This window comes from Cynocephalus volans, chromosome 11 (genome assembly GCF_027409185.1).
Source record: "Cynocephalus volans isolate mCynVol1 chromosome 11, mCynVol1.pri, whole genome shotgun sequence".
Lineage (NCBI taxonomy): Eukaryota > Metazoa > Chordata > Mammalia > Dermoptera > Cynocephalidae > Cynocephalus > Cynocephalus volans.
The window spans coordinates 53,643,633-53,654,339 of record NC_084470.1 but is presented as its reverse complement, the minus strand read 5'-3'; positions in this window follow the sequence as shown (position 1 = coordinate 53,654,339).

Sequence of the window (10,707 nt, the reverse complement as noted above, 5' to 3'; positions counted from 1 at the left end):
GAAGTTAAAGTGAGGGGATCATGTAGGGCCATGGAGACCACTATAAGGATGTTGTTTTTTCCCTGAATGAAATGCCGAGTCACTGTTTATTTTTCATTATTATTATGAAAAATGAAAATATATACAAAATTAGAGAGAATAATACTTTGACCTGTCATGTAGCTGTCACCACGCATCAGTAACCATCAAGTCATCAAGTCCTGGCTAGTCCTGTTTCATCTCTACCCCCACCCACTCTATTAACTAACTGTCCAGGGAGATGGCCAAGGATTGGATGTGGGTATAGGAGAAAGGGGGACTCCAAGGCTTTTAGTTGAATCACAGGGACAATATCATCTCGTTCAGCCTTTTAATTTTTACTCATTTAATCTTCACATCAAAATTATGAGATAAGCGTTATGTTTCCCATTTTACAGAAACTGAAATTTAGATAGGGAGTGGTCTAATCGTATTTTTTAAACAGCTTTATTGAGGTATAGGTGACATATGATAAACATATAAACATACGTTGAGATAAACATCTTTAAAGTGTACAATTTGATACGTTTTGACATACGTGTATACACCCAGAAGACTACCACTACCACCACCAAGATCGGGAGCATATCATCACCCACAAAAGTTTCCTCATGCCCTTTTTTGATACCTCCCACGTCTCTCCCCACACACCCCCAGCCCAATCTGTTTTCTGTCACTGTAATTCATTTACATTTTCTAACTTCTTTCACTCAGTGTAATTACTTTAAGCTTCATTCAGATTGTCTACTCATGTTTTTAACATAGCTTCTGCCTTCATTAGGGATCTTAGCACACCACAGGGGCATTTAAGGGAAATACTAAGTGAAGTTTTAGAGAAAACTTACACCCATTTTTTTTTTTTTTTAAAGATGACCGGTAAGGGGATCTCAACCCTTGGCTTGGTGTTGTCAGCACCACGCTCAGCCAGTGAGCAAACCGGCCATCCCTATATAGGATCCGAACCCGTGGCCTTGGTGTTATCAGCACCGCACTCTCCCGAGTGAGCCACGAGCCGGCCTAAAACTTACACCCATTTGCCAGAGTTAGAGAACGCCTTGCAGATGTGCCAAGAAACCCAAAGTCTACGACCCTCACTGCAGGAGCAGGCCCCGCTCTGGTAGAGAAGCCACCCTCCAGCACAGACGTCAGGTCTGGGCTGTGTCTCAGCTGCTGAGTGTTTGCTTGAGGAGCCATGCTGTATGTCCATGTGTGGCAGACACCGACACACTCGGTGGCCTCCCACATCTCCTAAACAGACTTCCTATGTTCCAGACATTTCTCACATCAGTAGTGCTTCTTCCCTGAGGTAAAACCGGAACCTATTTTCTCAGCAAAATAGGTTTGGGAACACAAACATGGGACTGAGTTCCACTCCTCACATGCACTCATCCCAAACTGCAGTACAGGAGCGGCAGTGGGAGCTCGCTGTGTTAATGTTTGGATGAAGGTGGCTGAGGGACAGCAGTGCTATAACTTCTGGAGTCAACTCTTCACTGTTTATTGTACAAGCTTCAGGATCCGTCCCCACTGTCTGTGGACTGGCCATTGTCTGGCCTGTGATCTTAGCTCTTGGGCTTTCCTGAAGATTCTGTAATCTCTCTAAGACCAAACCAGCCAGTGAGAATTCTGTGGTCCACTGCTAAGATGGCTGTGTGATACAGAAATTCATTTCAGGAGTATTCCAAGCAAGAGGACCTTGAAGGTGAGCTTGAGCAGCTCAGAGCATTTCTGATGGTCCGCTTGCTTCTTGACTGAGTTCTGCACTAAAGGCGGCCTGTGGTGCAAGAAATCAAGATGATAGAAATGCTTTTATGTGACATAGAGCAAGAATCTAGAGTCAGCCAGGAATGTTGGAGTGGATATATTATTTGTGTCTACATCCATACCTATGTTTGCTAGGAGGGCTTAGAGGACACTTTTGCCCTTCATTGAGGAACGTGATGGTGAGGAATACTGGCAACTTTGACATGTACTGCAGTGGCCAAGGATGTGGGTGGGAGCCTTTGCCCTTGAAATTACCTTTCTGATTTCAGGGGGAATAATGGGATCTTAGGGGTGGCAGAGGCCAAGCAATGGCTCATAAGTGCCAAAGGTAGTATGGGCATGGTTACTGGAATAGGCAGCGAGCTGGAGTGGGTGGTATTCAGATGGTCTGACCTATAGGGATTCTTGGGGGATGGCAATGGATCAATGGTTTCCTAGGAAATGAAATAGATGGGCATCCTGTTAAAGTCCTACTGATGTGCATTCTGAAGCTGGATTCGCCTTCCCTGCCTGCCACATTTCTACTAACCCTTCTATCCATGGACTTAATTCTTTACTCATTTCATGGAACCAAACAACACTGCTTCTGATCCAAGGCAAGCCTTCCATTTAACAATGGCAGTTTAAATACAGACATTTATTTTGCTTCCTCCTGAAACCTCACTACAATTAAAGTAGAGGGTCCCTTGTTATTGACTTTTTTTTTCTCCCAATTTCAATTTCCTGTTTGAAGGTCACAGCTGGTCTGCCAGCTTTCTGGGAGCTGAGTAGGCACAGGGGCTTTCCATTTAGGATATGGAGCTGCTCTTAATCTCTCGGTTTTCACATTGCACCACCACCTTCAGCTCTGCTGGGGGGTCCCTCAATCAAGAACGCTCTGATTTATCTTCTTTAGAAACTAAATTGTTGGCCAACAACAAGGGATCTCAAAGAAATATCCTGGCCAGATCACCCCACAGTGAAGCCCTCCCATTAACAAGTCTTTCCACACTTGCTGAGTTTCCAGTAGGATCTTTTGTGCTCCACTTTTTTAAAAGATGACTTCTGGCCCTGACAAGATGGTGTAAATTCCTTTCTTCCTGCTGCTTCCTGTTAAGTACAACTATAAACCATGGAAATAATGCAAGAGGCAATCAATGAATAACTCTGAAAGGTGGCAAGAGAATGACAAATTGGTTTGGGACCATAAGAATGAAGTGACAACTCAGTGGCAGGGTGTCTTATGTACCCCCACCTAAGAGAAGAAGATGACCTATCCCTGGTGTTTCCTGGACCCCAACCTAGCAACAGGACACAGTCCAGGTAGGCTCATTCCTCTCACAAATTGAACAGGAGCCCCTAGGACAACTCCAGGAGAGCCCAGCACCACCAGCAGGGGCATTAATCAGGAGCCCTGCCAACAATAAGTAGCCAGAGGAAGCGCTCTCCTTTCACACTGGACCTGAAACCTGCCTCCCCCAACAAAAGACACTGGGTAGTCTGGCCTGGGGAAACCCCTTCTGTCCTCTCAGGCAGCACCAGCAGGAATCAGTAGGAGCCCCAGAAGCACCAGATAAACCAAGCTAATGAAAACCACACTACAAAGGCTCTGAAAATTAAATTTCCATTGGAACCTCAGCCCACAAAAGTAGACCAGGACCTGCATGCTAAACTTAAAAGAGGTAACTGCCTTTTACAACAAAAGAACTAAATAGGACCCAGAGTATCCTAACATGATAGCCAAAATGTCCAGGATACTATAAAAAATCACCCATCATACCAAGAACTAGGAATATCACCGCTTGAATGTGGAAAGAATCAACTGACATCAACACTGAGATGAATTAGATGTTAGATTTATTTGCCAAGGATTTTAAAGCAGTCATCATAAAAATGCCTCAACAATCAAGTGCACATTCTGTTGAAACAAATAAGAAAATATAAAAGTCTCAACAAAGAAGTAGAAGTTATACAGAAGAACCAAATGGAAATTATAGAACTGAAAAATACAATAACAGAAACAAAAACTTGCTAAACGGCCTCAGTAAGGGAAGGGAGAGGAGATGACAGAGGATAAAATCAGTGCACTTTAGGACAGATCAACAAAATTTACCCAATCTGAACAACAGAGAGATAGGATAGTGGGGTGAAAGACAGACAGATAGACAGTCCCCAAATCCCATGGAATAATAGCAAAAAATCAACATTTGTATCAATATAGCCACAGAAGGAAAGGAGAAAGAGAATAGGGCCGAAAGAATAATTGAAGTAATAATGTCTGAAAACTTAACAAAATTTGGTTAAGACACAAACCAGCAGATTCAAGAAACTGAGAAAACCCAAAAAGAATAAACCCAAAGAAATCCATACCAAGACACATCATCATCAAATTTTTGAAGACTAAAGACAAGAAAAAAATCTTGAAAGCAGCCAGAGAGAAACAATACATCACCTACATGATAATGCCAATTCAAATGATTGTGGATTTCTCATCAGAGACTATGGAGGCAAGAAGGAAGTGACATAACATTTTTCAAGTGCTGAAAGAACCATCCACACTGAATTCTATATCCAGTGATTCTATATCTTTCAGGAACATAGAGGGGATAATCCCAGGGAATCCACAAAAACAAAAAAAAAATGAAACAAAACTCCAGGAACTAATAAATGAGTTCAGTAAAGAGGATATAAGATCAACCCATGAACATCAATTGCATTTCTACTTACTGACAATGAATAAGTAGAAACTGAAATTTAAAACTTAATATTATTTACAATTACTTCAAAGAAAATGAAATATTTAGGCATATACTCAACAAAACTCATACAGGATCTATATGCTGAAAATTACAAAATGCTGAATAAAGAAATCATTGAAGACCTAAATAAATGGAGAGACATACTGTGTTCATGGATTGAGACTCAACATTGTAAAGATGTCAGTTCAACGCCTATCAAAATCTTAGAAAAGTTTTTAAAGATGTAAACAAACATTCTAAAATTTCTGTGGAAAGATATAGGCCCTAGAATAGGTAAAGCAATCTTGACAAAGAAGAATAAAGTGGGAGGAATCCCTCTACCTGATATTAAGTGTTCCTTTATAGCTACAGTAGTCAAGATTGTGCAGTATTGGCAGAGGGATGGCAGACACATAGATCAACAAAACATAACAGAGGACCCAGAATTATGTCCAAATATGTTCAGCTGATTTTTGAAAAAGGTACAAAAGCAATCTGATGGAGAAAGGATAGATTTTTCAAAAAATGGTGCCAGAGCAATTAAACATCCATAGCCCCTCCACCCCCAAAAAAGGAATCTTAACGTAAATCTCACACCTCATACAAAAATGACCTCAAAATGGATTATGGACTTAAGATGTAGAATATCTAAAACAATCTTGAAAAAGAAGAACAAAGTTGGAGATCTCACACTTCTTGACTACAAAACCTATTACAAAACTATAATAATCAAAACAGTGTGGTACTGGCATAAAGACAGATATATAGATTGTAGTCATTTATCTTAGGTATCACTTTGACTGGGCTAAAGTTTGTCCAGATATCTGTTAAACATTATTTCTGATGTATCTGTGAGGGTGTTATTTGAATCAGTGGACTGAGTAAAGATCTGCCTTCACCAATGTGGATGGGAATTATCCAATCCCTTGAGGGCCCAAATAGAACAGAAGGCCAAGAAAAGGTAAATTCATTCTCTCTTTCTCTCTCTCCACTCTCTCCCCTCTCTCCTTCTCTCTTTCTTTTTGAGCTGTGACATTCATCTTCTCCTGGCAGTGGAGTTCAGAACTCCTGGTTCTCGGGCTCTTAGATTATGGAACTCCCCCCTTCTTTGCACCCCCAGTTCTCAGGCCTTCAGACTCAGACTGGGAGTTACAACATCAGCACCCCTATGGTTCTCAGGCCTATGGATTTGAACTGGGTTATACCACTGGCTTTCCTGGTTCTCCAGCTTACACATGGCATATCATGGGACTTCTCAGCCTCTATAATTGTGTGAGCCAATTCTCAAAATAAATCTCCTCTTATCTATTTATCTATCTCCAATTGGTTCTGTCTCTCTAGAGAACTCTGACTGATACATAGACCAATGTAATAGAATAAAGATCTCAGAAACAAACCCTCACATGTATGTCAAGAAAAGACCAATGAGGAAAGGACAGTCTTTGCAACAAATGGTGTTGGAAAAATTTTGATATCCATGTGTAGAAGAATGAAGTTGGACCCTTACTTTACACCCTATTTAAAAATTAACTTAAAATATAAAATGTAAGAGGTAAAACTATAAAGCTTTTAGGAAAAAACATAGGAGGAGAACTTCATGACACTGGATTTGATGATTTCTTGGATATGCCACCAAAAAAGAAAAAATACATCAATTGGACTACATCAAAATTAAAAACTTCTGTGCATCAAAAGACACAATCAGGGCCGAGCCCGTGGCGCACTCGGGTGAGTGCGGCGCTGGGAGTGCGGCGACGCTCCCGCCGCGGGTTCGGATCCTATATAGGAATGGCCGGTGCACTCACTGGCTGAGTGCCGGTCACGAAAAAGACAAAAAAAAAAAAAAAAAAAGACACAATCAACGGAGTGAATAGGCAACCCACAGAATGTAATATTTACAAGTCATATTTCTGATAAAGGTTTAATATCCAGAATCTATAAAGAACTCCCAAAACTCCACAACAACAACAAAACAAACAACACAATGAAAAGTAGACAAAGGACTTGAATAGACATTTTTCCAAAGAAAATGTAGAAATAGCCAATGAGCATTTGAAAAGATGCTCAATATCAATAATCATCAGGTGAAAAAAAAAAAAGAAAAAGAAAAGAAACAGAAAATAACAAGTGTTAACGAGGATGTGGAGATATTGAAGCTTTGTGCACTGTTGGTGGGAATGTAAAACGTACCATGGGAACAGTACAGCAGTTCCTCAAAAAATTAAAAATAGAATTTCCATATGATCCAGAAATTCCACTTTTGGGTGTTTTCCCAAAAGAACTGAAAGCAGTGTCTCAAAGAGACATTTGTACACTTGTGTTCATAGCAGCATTATTCACAATGGCCAAAGGGTGGAAGCAACCCAAGTGTTCGCCAGCGGATAAATAAATAAACCAAATGTGGTATATACATATAATGGAATAGTATTCATCCTTAAAAAGGAAAGAAATGCTACAACATGGATGAACCTTGAATACATGATGCTAAGTGAAATAAGCCAGTCACGAAAAAGACAAAAACTATATTGCTCCATTTATATGAAGTACCTAGGATAGTTAAACTCATAGAGACAGAAAGTAGCACGGTGGTTGCTTAGGGCTGGGGAAAAAGAGGAAATGGGGAGTTATTGTTCAGTAGGTACAGAGTTTCAGTTTGGGAAGATGAAAAGCGTTCTATGTTTGGATGGGGGTGATGGTTGCACATCAGTGTGAATTTACTTAATGTCCCTGAACCATACACTGAAAAATGGTTCAGATGAGGCTGGCTGGTTAACGCAGTTGGTTAGAGCCTGGTTCTGATAACACCAAGGTCAATGGGTCGATCCCTGTACTGGCCAGCTGCCAAAAACAAAACAAACAACAACAACAACAAAAATGGTTAAGATGGTAAATTTAATTTTACATGAATTTTACCACAATTTTTGAAAAAAGAACACACAAGTCTTGGCAGTCCCAGGACTGGACTTGACTTTTAGAGAATAATGTAAATGAGCATATTTTTTAAAAATTTAAAACATAAAACTATAAAACTTCTAGAAAAAAACCACGAGAATATCTTCAGCATTTAGGGGTAGGGAAGGAGTTCTTAGACTCAAACCAAAACATGATACTTAAAAGGAAAATTTGAAAATCTTGACCTCTAGACCTTAACAAAATAAAAAGCTTTTGCTCATCAAAAGCTCATGTGAAGAGAATGAAAGACAAGCTACAGGCTGGGAGAAAGATTTACAATATCTAGACACACAAAGAACTCTCAAAACTCAACAGTAAGACAAACAATCCAATTAGAAAATAGGCTAAAGGCATGAACCAATATTACACCAAAGAGATGGCAAATGATCTCATGAAAGGATGTTCAACATCATTAGTCATCAGGGAAATACAAATTAAAGCCAAAATGTGATATCACTACACACCTATTAGAGTAGCTAAAATAAACAACAATAAAAACGTGACAACACCAATGCTGGTGAGGATGCAGAGAAACTGGGTGACTCATACGTCACTGCTGGGAATGTAAAATGGTACTGTACATAGAAAACGCTTTGGTAGTTTCTTCTAAAACTATACACGCAACTACCATGCATATTATACAACTCAGCAATTGTCCTCTTGGGCATTTATCCCAGAGGAGTGAAAGCTTATGCTCACACAAAACCTGTACATGAATGTTCATAGCAGCTGTATTTGTAGTAGCAAAAAATTGGAAACAGCCGTATTCTTCAATGGGTGAATAGTTAAACTGTGGTACATACCAGCCATGGAATACTACTCAGCAATAAAAAAGAATGAACTATTGATACACACAATAACTTGAATCAGTTTTCAGAGAATTAGACTGAATGAAAAATAGTCAACCCCCAAAGGTTACATATGTATGATTCCATTAATATATAACTTTTTTTTCTTTTCTTTTCTTTTTCTTTTTCTTTTTTTTTTTTTGGTGGCTGGCCATTACGGGGATCCGAACTCTTGGGGAAATCTGGATAAGATTGGTAGATTATGTCACTGTTAATATCCTGGTTGTGATACTATACTAAAGTTTTGCAAAATGTTACTGCTACAGTTTGAATGTGTCCCCTCCAAAATTCAGGTGTTGCATGCCAGTGGCCCTCCCAGTCTGGGGTCTCCTGGGCTACCCCATCCCCACAGACTTCACTAGGTAATGCCTTAGTGGGAGATCTCTGTGGTGGCTTTGCTCCTGTGGCCATTAACTACCAGCCTCTCAGGCTTTCCAGGGCATCCTTGGAGAACAGTGTTTACATAGTAAAAAAAAATTTTTACACTGAATATTAATCTAATCCAAAATTATGATAATAACTATACTGAGAGAAAGGGGGAGGGGAAACTGTGTGTACAGTGTTTGTGTGTGTGGTGGGAATGTTGAAGAAATAAATCAATAGCTGATGCCACAAACTGATAAAATCAATAAGTCGTGGTGGAAGCATGCTTTCCACAGGCATGAAGGTAAATACCAAAATACTAACTGAATTGAAACTGGTGGCCTATTGGGAGTTGAAAGGAAGAAGCAGGGAAGAGCAGGTTTGTTTTTTTATTTTTAACTTTCTAAAAATATTTGACTTCTTAAACTATGTCCAAGTAAAACTTTAATTTAAAAAAATAAATTTTTTCCAGGGCTTCTATAGAAAACACTGTTGTGTGACACTGGGCTGGAATTCAGGACGCACTTGTCTTACCTATCACTCAGGAGCAGCTGACGCTATGCAAGGATGGCATTGTCCATGGAAGATTCCAATACGCCTCCACTCTGGAGACTCCAGCTTTGAATGGTAGAGACCTTCCTACAGGATGCAGTATATACTCTAAACCTGTGCCCAGTATTGTACATATGTGGCACAGTTTCTCTAAGGATGCCTGGGTCCCAGAACTGGGATGCGGGGGCTGTGGGCCCTTCTATCTCCTATAGCCTAAGGCCCATTCAGAACTTTGTTTCTTGTTTTTGTGTCTTGGGCTTTGCTGATTGAGAGGTCATAGTGTCCAAAGGAGGACTCTTTTCATAGGGGACTCAATCATATTTCCATTCAGTTGGAAGCTGAGACTGCCGCTTGACTATTTGACTTGTGGCTTTATGCCCCTGGAAGAAAAGGCAAAAGAAGGAGGCTTATGTGGACTAGGGCGATTGGCCCTGGCCTTCAAGGAGAAATCTGGTTGCTACCCCACAGTGGAAATAGGAAGTAGCACATCTGGAACCCCAGGGATCCTCTTGGATGATTCCTGTTGCTCCGTATTGAAAGATAAAAGACAATCTAATATATTGTTCAGCCATAAAAAGCAATGAAATACTGATACAAGCTACATGCTAAGTGAGAGAAACCAAAACAAAAGGGCACATATTGTATGATTCCATTTATATGAAAAATCCAGAAGGGGTAAATCCATAGAGACAGGACACAGATTAGTGGTTGCCAGGGGCTGTGGGGAGAGGGGTTGAGGAGCAACCACTTAATGGATATGAGGTTTCCTTTTGGGGTCATGAAAATGTTTTGGAACTAGATAGAGCTACTGGTTACATAAATGTTAAATGCACTAAATTTCACCGAATTTTTCACTTTAAAATGATTAATTTTATGCAAATTTCACTTCAATAAAAAGTTGAAAACTGAAATTTAAAAAAAAAGAAAAGCAGGCAACTAGGCAACCCCATACAGGACCATCAGGCACTATCCTTTCTGTCCAAGAATGCAGATTTGAGGCATCCTTCCAGGTGAGCTCCTGTGACCGTCTAGGGAGCTGGCGAAGGGCAGGGAATGTGAGTGGGGGAAGGTATGAAGAAGCTGTCAGCTCCATCTTGACCTCACAACCAGCTGCTGAGTAAGGATGGAGAATCTTTCTGTCTTTTCTTCCTTTCTGGGTGTATTAGTCAGGGTTCTCCAGCAAAACAGAACCAATAGGATAAATGCAGATATATAAGACGATTTATTATGGGAATTGGCTCATGTGATTATGGAGGCCAAGAAGTGCAATGATCTGCCCTCAGTAAGTTGGAGACCCAGGAACTGGTATAATTCAGTCTGAGTCCGAAGGCCTGAGAACCAGAGCAACTGATGGTGGAACTCCCAGTTCAAAGCCAAAGGTCTGAGAAGCTGGAGTTCTGATGTCTAAGGGCAGGAGAAGATGGGTGTCCCAGCTCCAGAAGACAGCAAATTTGCCCCTCCTCTGCCTTTTGGTTCTGTCCGGGCCCTCAGTG